At 36.3% G+C, this 10,663-nt stretch overlaps 1 pseudogene; it reads right to left on the bottom strand.

The window, feature by feature from the left end:
- Positions 1–270: 270 nt before the first annotated feature.
- LOC149557113 (protein TOPLESS-RELATED PROTEIN 2-like) overlaps positions 271–10,663 on the bottom strand; it is a 130,597-nt pseudogene continuing 120,204 nt past the window's right edge.

Below are 10,663 nucleotides of genomic sequence, written 5' to 3'. Positions count from 1 at the left end.
TGGATCAATGTAGCTTCACGGCTTCCATCTGCATGCAAACACCCCCTCTGCATGCAGATGGATGCCCTCTTGACATGTCTCGGTCCCAGCATCGATCCTTGTCAGTCATTGGTGGTCCTCCCCATGCATCTGAGCAAGTATCGTCAGCGCCAGGGGCCTATAAATTCTATGGGCTATGGGAACGGCCGGGTGCGGATCGAGTTGAAGGCTAAAGGATGGGGGGGTGGGCATGTTACGTATAGAATCGAGCCCTTTTTATAATAGGGCGAGCTATTGCCCTACCTTCGATGAAGCAACCATAGCTAAGATCTCAAAGTAGGGACCAACCAAGAATCTACAATAATCAATAATCAATAATCAATAATCAATAATATGTTTAGGGAGGGAGGGAGGGTAGGGGCCAGGGCTAGGCGGGCAATAATCTGTTTGGGGGCCCGGCCTGCAGGGGTATGCCAGACTGGGCAGAGTTAGTTATGTGGTGCCGCCAGTTGTTCCTATTTCTAGAACCTTCCGGTTATGCCTGTATATCGATCTGGCGCCCTGCCCCATATATCTATCTGGCGATCTGGACCACTCCCCTCTGCTGTTAGCTCTCCCACTAATGTTGCTTCCACTGAGTCAATAGAAGCCTCTCTTTCCGCTCTATCTGCCTTTGCTCCTGCTACAGGAAACCTAAACTGTTACTTGGCCAACTCAATCAATCGGTGCTGGAGGCATTAGCCTGCTTTCATAAGCAATAGGATTCCCCTACTCTTCTATAGGCTATAACCATGCCCTACTCTTCTATAGGCAACTCGTCAAGATGCAAAGGAACTAATCAACTAATTTGGATGGATTCTTGCCTAGGGCTGGCCGGTAGAGGCGATGATTCAGCACCCGCAGGCCCTTTACTATATTGGGGGCTCGCCCCTATGGCGATTATTCAATACCTCTGCAATCATAGCAGACTACCATGCCATTGTGCGTGCAGGGTGTTCATGAAGGTGTGCTTGAGGATTAGGGGAGGGCCCTGCCTAATAGTAGGGGATTCTTAATTTGATGGGCCCTATCCTATCCCCACTATCATTTTAGGTAGGTAGGTATGGCCTAGCCCTATAATTTTAGGTATGGCCTAGCCCCGGTCCCCCTGATTCAAACACTCCGCGTTTTACTCAATTGGGAAGAATCGAACCTAGCTAGATAGTAGGGTTCATCGGTATGTAGCCCCCCCTGCATGCAGGGGGCCCGGGGCACCCTATCCATGAAATCTAAGGGTGGGGTGGTTCAAAATTTGAGTTATCGGTCTTCTTTTTGCCGCCCCCTACCGGCGGGGTGGGTTTTTGCCTATTGCCTTATTCCTGCCCATAAAATGATAGGGCACATTCTATATCCTTAAAAAGAAGAGTGGCAAAGCGACCCAAATTGATAAGCAGATACCGTTGAAGCACCACTAGGAACAGACCGAGCCCTCTATCTCTATGGGGATCCAAATTTTTTCAATCATTGAGGAGTGAAAACTAGTGACTATATCGTTCTGAAGACGAATGCGACGGGAAGAAATGACATTTGGAGGTGTTGCTGACTCCACATTCAGGTTTTGGCATGACATAGCTTGCACTGTCCTTTCGCACTTAGGTGCACAGCGTGCCGTCTCATTTGGTAGTGATTCTACAATTTCCAGCGTAATTGAACTCGCTTGTTACTCACTCACCGCGGCGAGAAGGAATCAGTCACCCGGCCTTAATCGCTTATTGTAGGTCATTTCAGTAGTCATGTGGGCCCCCTGCATTTGCCGGCCGCAGATTATTGGTTGGGTTTTGATTGGTTCCACATTCTCCTCTAAGAGCGAGGGATAGAACAACTATAGTTGTGGCACGACCCTAACCCCACCCTGCTAATCTTTATTGCCAGATTCCCTATCCCTATCAAATTGTAGGGTAGGGGGTAACATGCCAAGGTCGGTTCCTTGGCCGACCTATCTGATAGAATGATAAACTAAACTCACAGAAGTTTAGATCATATGACTGACTGCATAGAGTTAGATATGATATAGGGGGGGCTGACCCCCATTTCATAGAATCTGCCCAATCTCGAACTTTCTCAGAGTTTGGACTGCTCTCGGCTGTAGCATTGTGGGCCGAGATGCATGTAGCGTGTCCAAAAACCAATCGCCCTCTCTATTTATATGGGAGGGATTGCTCGGCTATTAAAAGGGGCCCGGGGCCCTATAATAGATGGTGAGGCCCCCTAAACAGATTATTGCTAGCCCTAGCCCTAGAATTTTCTTGTATGGAGAGGTATGGTATGGGAGATTATTGCCCCCCCCATCATTTTATGGGCTAGCCCCCTCATTTTATGGGGGCCTAGCCCCCTAGCCATTTTATGGGCTATAATTTTGAGGTATGGGCCTAAACATATTATTGCGGGCTATAATTTTGAGGTATGCCTAAAATTTTATGGGCCCTACAATAATCTCCCCCGCTTGTATCCGTCTGGGCTTCCAATTCTATCAGATATTTGTTAATCCGTATATAAGGTAGTGGCTCCGCAGCTTGCAGCATATGATCCATTAGTGTTGAGCCAGATGCATACGCTCCTTTGGCCCGGGACCCTGAACCAGCCCTAAAATCTATGGGCCAGCAGCAGCCCTAAAATCTATGGGCCAGCATTTAGAGAGCTATACCAGGCATGGGGAAAGCTATAGGCATCAACATCAAGGCAAGAAACCTTGACCTAGGAGCCTATCTATAGTAGGGAGCCCCTACGTGCCAAATTAATGCGAAATTCTCTCCCCCCTCCTTGGGGCCTATCTATAGTAGGGCCCCTCTCCCTAGGGGAATTGGGCGATCTCGATCCTCGAGGTCCAACCGACTACTGGCCCCCCCTTACCCCCCTGCACCACAATGCCATCTACCTCTACATGGGGCACCCCCGACCCTCTTCGGTGTTCTTCAAACATATGATGTTGCTTTTTGTTTTATGTTGTGTGTGTTTCAGTAGTCTGTCTCTTGGGGTTTAAAATATATCGTTTAAGTATAATTCCTTATACTTAAGATATATTTTAATATATGCGACAAATCTTTTGAGATAGGTTGTAGACCTCTCAGAGATAAGATAAAGATTCTAGGAGATTTCAGGGCTTCAGAAATCCAGACTTAGCCAATTTTCAGGGCTTCAGGATTTCAGACTTAGCCAAATTTCAAGATTCTGCATTCTATCCTAGCTTGGTGTTTTTTTGATGAGTGGTCAATTCTTTGAGCCCTCATCTTGTGCGTGGTCATTGTTGGCTTTTGTTTGCTTGGTTCAGTTTGGTAGTGGCGTTTGAAGATCCGTTGGTTGTTGGGATTGTGGTGAAGTCTTCCGTTGCGATCTTTGTGATCCCTATATGATGTTGTCATGTGCATTCATACTTGTAAATTTTTTTTTAAAAATCTTGGCTTGTATTGAATCCTTGTTCCAAGGATCTCTGGGCAGGGCATTATAACTCTTCAAACAAGGCATGGTATTTTGTTTTGACAAGGTTCATCTCTTTCCACGAGGTTTTGTGGTTTTAAATACAATTTTCTTTGATCATGTAAGGTCACAAATGTTCTTATAATTTTTTAATGTATTTAGTCATTTATTGTAGAACATATTTTGTATTTTTGGAGAATGTGAACTCAAAGTTGACCTCTGTGTCTTGAAGGATATATATGTAATTTAGATGTGTCTTGTATGGTAGCATGCTTAATATAGAGAAGGAAGTGGAAGATGTAGCTATAATAAGAGTAGTTGGTTTTTGATGTAGAATGTATTGGGCATAATGAGGAAGGCCTTACAATCGGACATGTATGGTGTTAATTTTTTGTAATTCAAGATTTGTTGGTAATAAATTGGTTATTTTCAATTGTATCTTCATTATGTTATCTCTGTTGGAGGTTTGGTCATTTGCTTTGGGGATACACCAATCTTGCTCTACATTAGTTTGTGTAAGCATGCAATAAGCTAATAGAAACCCAAAAAGTAAAAGTTTCACACTAGGTGCAAGCAATAACTGCTACCATTAACATGTGACAACAATCATGAACAAAGTAGTAGAGTGGAAAGATGAAAGATGACACAATAAAGATGAAAGAGTTCTAAAATTTTAATGTTGTATGCTCCACTAGTTATCTCACATCATTTACATAACAATAGTTTTAATTATTTTTGACAAAAAAAATGTGAAAAGTTTATTTATAATCACAAATTCCTCTGATGTGCACAACTAATTTACACCATATAAGAATTCTACATTGTGTCTCCCTTGTTGAAAGAAGTGTGCAATACTAAATGATATGTCCTCTATAGGCCTATATGGTGTTGCACCACCAAATGCTTGAAACTTGTAAATTAAATCACTAATATGTTAAAAAAATGTTCTAGGTAAAATATCTTTAAAATCTAATATACCTATATATTGAGCATAAATGGAAATGACCAACATGACACACACTAATTATTTTAAGGAACATGTTTTAGGATTGAATATTAATCTATACATAATAGCTAGTCCAATTTTGGGATTTTTGTTAGAATTGGGAGTAAACCCATCACAATTAAAATCATTGCAAGTATTTATCTGCAATCCAATTATACCACCATATTATTTAAAAAAATATGAATTAGTAGCTCTTACAGTTTAACTTTTTATATCTTCATTAAAGCTTTAAAATAATTTGATTTGATTTATGTGGTTCACCATGAAAGTGCTTAGGTGGTTGGCTTCATGGTAAAAGTTCAATCATTTATAATAATTGTAGAGAAAACATACTGATATAATAAATAGTTAGTTTATTTTCATACTCATTATACTTGGCTAGTGTTGAAGTTAATCTTCTCTTGCATTAAAGGTTCTCTCCAATAAAGATCTTTATCTAAAAAGCGCCTAACATTATAATTTTACATATATGAGATGCTAAAAGTGGAAATGAATTTAAATAAGTTAAAAAAAACTCACAATTGGACCAAGAGCATCTTCTTGTTTGCACATTACCTAAGGGACACATGTATTGATTTCAACAACCATAGATGTTGCCCATTTGAGATATGCTAATTTTCTAGATTCTGCATAATAGTATTCATCAAGTCAATACTCATTTTCAACTTGCAATGAATATAGTAAGAATGTGGACATAATATGATCAACGCACTCTTCTTCACTAATTTAAGGATGTGTGAAATTAAGACATAGACTGATATGATAAAGACAAGGTATCTTAGTGATTTGAGAAGGCGTGAAATTAATACATAGATTGATATGATTAAGCTTCAGAATCATGGGGGAAAGGATTAAAAATCCTTAATGTGTATAACTTTTAGGAACCAACTCAAAACTAGTTTCGTTATCAAATGTATTGTTTAAATGTCCATTAGAAGTCCTCTTGAATCTCCATATTCAAAGCTTTATATTCATATATTAATGATGATCCATAAGAAAAATACTATACCTCCACAATGCTATTCAACTAGATCCAACATACAATTTTCTTTTGAAGCATCAAGTTACCATAGGAGTTTTAATTTAACCCGTGAAGTTTGCTTCTACTTTTGGTTGGGATATAACTATCATAATGAAACTAAAGAAAGTGAGATGAACAAGGATTGATAGAAAATCTAGGACATGTACAACAAAAACAACAACAAAAATCATGCAAGGACAAGAATGCTCCTTTTCCATTAAGTGATATGGTTTAAGTTCATTTCTAGAGTTGCTTGTTACCATTAACCCAATAGGATCCCACAATTGAAACTAAGCACAATGGAATGAAGCAGGAAAATATAAGAAGAAACAACCTCAACAATGAACCAAAGAGTTTGCTAGCAATCAAATTTTACACCTTTGTCTTACACCTTTACCAAAGGTGAAAAATAAATAAAAAGTTTGTCATGAATTTGATGGGGAGAATGTAAGATATTCCAACAATCTATAAGGATCATGAATGATCCAAAGAAACTGCCCAATGCTTCAATCTTTTCAAGTTCTTTGTCAATGCTTCATTAGAGCATATACATTCTATAAGTAACATCATTCAACTAGTACTATCTTCATCAAATAATAACTTATGCCACAATGCTTTATACCTTGACCTTGGTCTGCTCCCTTCACCATAGAATTAGAATTCATACCTTCAACAAACTTGAAGAAGAAACTTCCTCCATCCACACTTTATTTGGTAACAACACCATGAAGAAATGGGGAGACACTAATGAAAGTTTTAAACCTTTATCTTTTTTGCACAAATACATAAGGTTAACCATCAAATATGATTGTCACTATTTTGAAAGTAAAACAAAGCATGGATAGTCCTTCATGAGATAAAATAACTTGTAATCTTGACCAATGAAAGGGTATGTGTGTGAAGACAATGTTTACATATAGTAACTTCAAGTGATTATAGAGAAAAAAAATTTAAATGACAAAAATCTACCAATTCTCACTATGGTAGTTTGGAAATCTGGACAGTTTGACATAGTTTATGTGATCAATCCTTTGGAAACATATTAAATGACTTATAATTTATAAACAATTCACGATAGGATTGTCACTGCTAAAACATTTGAGCAATTATGACTCTGAACATGCAATTAGTCAACATAAATAATTTAAAATAGTAATCCAAGATATGCAAATGGATGTCAGAGTCCCTTACAATCTTATCATTCCATGATTAGCCCTTAAAAATCTTATATGAGATGATTCTAAACAAAATATGGTTGTTTCTTGTTACACTAGCATAGAAAAGCCCATACATTCACGTTAAAACTTGATGGGTCTCCCCAAATACACAACCATTTGACCCCAACCAAATGCTAAAGAAAGATACTTCAAAATTTTCTCAAATAAAGAATATTTACTAAAACTATTTCTCAAAACAATTTGGAACAAGAAACAATCACCATAAAAGAGATTTGCATGTGCATTATTGGTTGAAATTAAAACCTTTTAATTTGATAGTGTTTTATTATGTCACTAAATATTTTTATTCTGTAAATTATGTTTAAAAAAGGTACTAGAGACTTGTGTCCTTTCATTATCAAAATCTAATGAGATATAGGGAATTCTTTAATTCCAAAGGATTGTAAAATAAATCCTTCACTATCCAAAGGCTTGCATAACAACTCCTTCACTATCCAAAGGATTGTAAAATATGTAGTAGAGACTTGCGGGCTTTTACTATCCAAAGTCTTGTAAAACAACTCCTTCACTTCCTAACTTACCAAGGAAATAGGGACTTCTCTAATAACTGGTCACCATGTCCTAATACAAGCAACTTCCAAAGTTTTACAAATGCATCTTAGCATGACTAGTTCATATTTTAACCTCTTCAAGAAATCATAAGGTATATTCATGTTGTCCAAAATCAGACCTAAGGTCTCCACCATTCACGTCTAATCACAATTGTTACAATAAAATATTTTTAAATCATTAATCAACTCTCCTAAGATCATGTTTTGTTCAAGGATTACAAACAATAATATAGCACTCCCAAGGGGACATGCTTATTGCAATTTAGCTCCAAGATTGATAATACAAAATGTCATTGATTTATGTTGTAATTGTTACACTTCACTAAACGACATCTCAGAGGTATTAGTAAAGATAGTGTTGGAAATGGAAAAATTGTTATGTTGTCATTAATTATAATGGTTAATCCATAGTCTATCCAAGATTGACAATACAAAACGTCATTGATTGATGTTGTAATTGTTACACTTCACTAAATGACATCTCAGAGGTATTAGTAAAGATAGTGTTGGAAATGGAAAAATTGTTATGTTGCCATTGATGTCAAACCTTACAAGTAAGACATTTGCTAATAGTGTAAAGTGCCATATCTTTTGATTGATGGAGAGAATTTGAAAAGAAGAGATAGTAAGACGAGCTAGTAAAGTTTCTGAGTAAAGAAGTAAGTATGATGGAATTATTGGTCCACCTCACAATAGGTATATAATAATCATGCCCAAGGCCATACTTAGGAATAGTATATTCAATCTAAGGACTATTTTTCCCACCATGAGGTGCATTTAATTTGTCAACCTAGGGATGTATACTTGAAATGGTTTGCACGATATGTGCACTAGGTTTCTTAATGAGTCATTAAGCTTATGTTGCAAGAAAGTAAAATACAATGAAAGAACCTACACTAGTGTTGTAGGAAACTAACAAACTTAACTCCTCACTAAAATGAATGCTGGAAATACAATTGAATACTAACTTATATTCCAACTTAGTTCATCTACTATAACTGCTCTTACAAATGCTGTAGGAACACTCACAAAGTATGATGTTATAGGAAGGAACTTATAACTTTTACCTGCAATACTAGAAATACTGAAAACAAATCTATACTACTCTAATCTAATCCACCTTCCAAGTGGACCCCCTTGGTCAGCTTCTACTAATCTAGTAACATAGAGTGTAAACCAAGAGCTATTTCGTTATATTCCAAAAATTTCTTACATGAGAACAATACATAAAACTATAAAAACAACTCAGTACAAGAGTCAACATTTTCTTTCCATAAAATTTCTTCTAACTTTTTAACATCATTGCTCTGATCCCTATAAATAGAGGATCGACACTTATTCAAAAAATAGGAAAGCAAACAAGCTTACTACAAATCCATCAGAGAGAAAGAAGGAAATAATTCACAGTATGAGTAATAAAGTCTAGCCAACTGATTTGACACGATAGTAAATGTAGAGAAAATATAGCAATTCTTTATAGCTCCCCCTTGGTAGTGGTCATGTCTCTTGGTACCGTTATGACTTCTTCCACTCCATCGCAGCTGAACCTTAATGTTTTCTCCTTGAATGCCATCAGCCTTCTTCAACGTTCTCCCTTAAATGCTTCCAACCATCTTCAGCTTCCTTTGCTAATAGGTTAGTTATAATGCAAAGATATTTTCAAAGAAGCATAATCAAATTAAATCCAAATATTAGAACACACATTTTGATGGTTATATGAAATACTGCATTATATATATAATATTGGCAAAATATGACATGCTATCTACCCATGGGTTAATGGTTCTATTCTGGATTTTAATCATCGATTCAGGTAAACATAAGTTCACAAATGTCTTGGTGGTATTAAAACAGAGTATTTAAAATTATCATAAAATAGAGGCAATAATTAGCCTCATCAATTACAATGGGCACTTGATCAGTTGGTATTTGATAAGGTAGTATGTTGTTTGATCATTGTATCAAGGGAAGAAGACAAATGAGTTGAAGTGTAGAATAAATGATGAAGTTAAGCATTACCAAGTAGAAGTTGAAGTAGAAGATTAAGGAACTTAAGTACAACCAAGCAAAATAGTATTAGCCAAGTGATAGTAATGGTCAAGCAATATGAAGAAGAAAATTGTAGTAATGACTAAACCCAGTGAAGATCGAGCAAGCCAATATAAGTTAGGAAAGAAAAAATTAGTTGAGATTGAGCTACACAGTGATGACTGAGTATCAGTAAAATAACAGTTTGAGAGAGATCAAGATTTGAGGCCAACATAGTTGAATTTTTAGATATGTCAAAATGCATAAATGATAAGGATTGATGAGCTGGTATATTTAATGCTAGAACTGAGTTTTTTAAGCTATCTAAGGCAAGGATTTAATGAAAAGTTTCTAGAAGTTTCAAGGAAGAAGATGAAGGTCAAAATAATGGACAGATTCAATGAATCTGATCAAACCCTAAGATCTGTAGTTATGTATAAGAAAAAAAAGATCAAAACTACCTATTTAAGAAGGCATACGAGATGTTTTATGTTGGTTGATTAGTTGTTGGACTAGCAAAATTGTGAAGAATAAGAGGAGAACAATTTTTTTAGAGGAAAAGTGAGAAGTGGGTGAAAGTATGATTACTTGAAGAGTTGCCAAGAAGATCAATGATGAAGAATGTAATGAAGTCTAATTAATGAACCAAGAATGAGTTGAATGTAGATCTAAATTTTTAAAGTGAGTTGTGTTTTATCAGGTCAAACCTAGCTATTACTTTCTAACCATTGTGGTAGTAAAATCCTTTTTCAATGTTGACCTAACAGTCATATTGTAAATCCTTTAATCAAGGTGACATTCTAATGGGATGTTCTAAAGTCCTTGGACTAGGTCACTCCCAACAATGTGATTAAATCTTGATGAAGTTGATGAAAGATCAACCCTACAGCTGCCAAGAATCACTTGCATGCAAATACATATAATAGAAAAAGAGGAGAAAAAGGTATGGAGGCTAGAATTCCCAAATCCATAGAGGAGACACTATGATTGAATGAAACAAAAAAATATTGAGTGAATGAATTGGTAAATTAAAAAGAGAGATCAATCCTTATAAAAGGAAATCAAAACCCTAATAGGAATCTAACCTAATTTGTATGATAATAAATAATAAAATAATTAATTATTATATTTCTATAGTATAGCTTAAGTAAAATAGAGTTAATTAGAAAATATATAATTACTCTAACACCCCTCCTTAAGATAAACTTAGGGAGTAGCTAAAAACCTAGAAACTACTACTGAAAGTAAATGTGGTTCTAAAAAAAGGCCTAATGAGGTACCCATGCACAACCAAATATTTGTAAAGAGGAGAAATAGAGAAAACCACATGGGAAAAACCTTACTCCAAGAAGAGATGGAAATAATTTTGAACAAACTAGTGAAGGAT

Source organism: Cupressus sempervirens, chromosome 5 (assembly GCF_028749045.1).
Source record: "Cupressus sempervirens isolate cs-2001-9-10 chromosome 5, ASM2874904v1, whole genome shotgun sequence".
In the NCBI taxonomy this organism is placed as follows: domain Eukaryota; kingdom Viridiplantae; phylum Streptophyta; class Pinopsida; order Cupressales; family Cupressaceae; genus Cupressus; species Cupressus sempervirens.
Note: the sequence above shows the minus strand (reverse complement) of the source record. Positions and strands in the feature narration are given on the sequence as shown.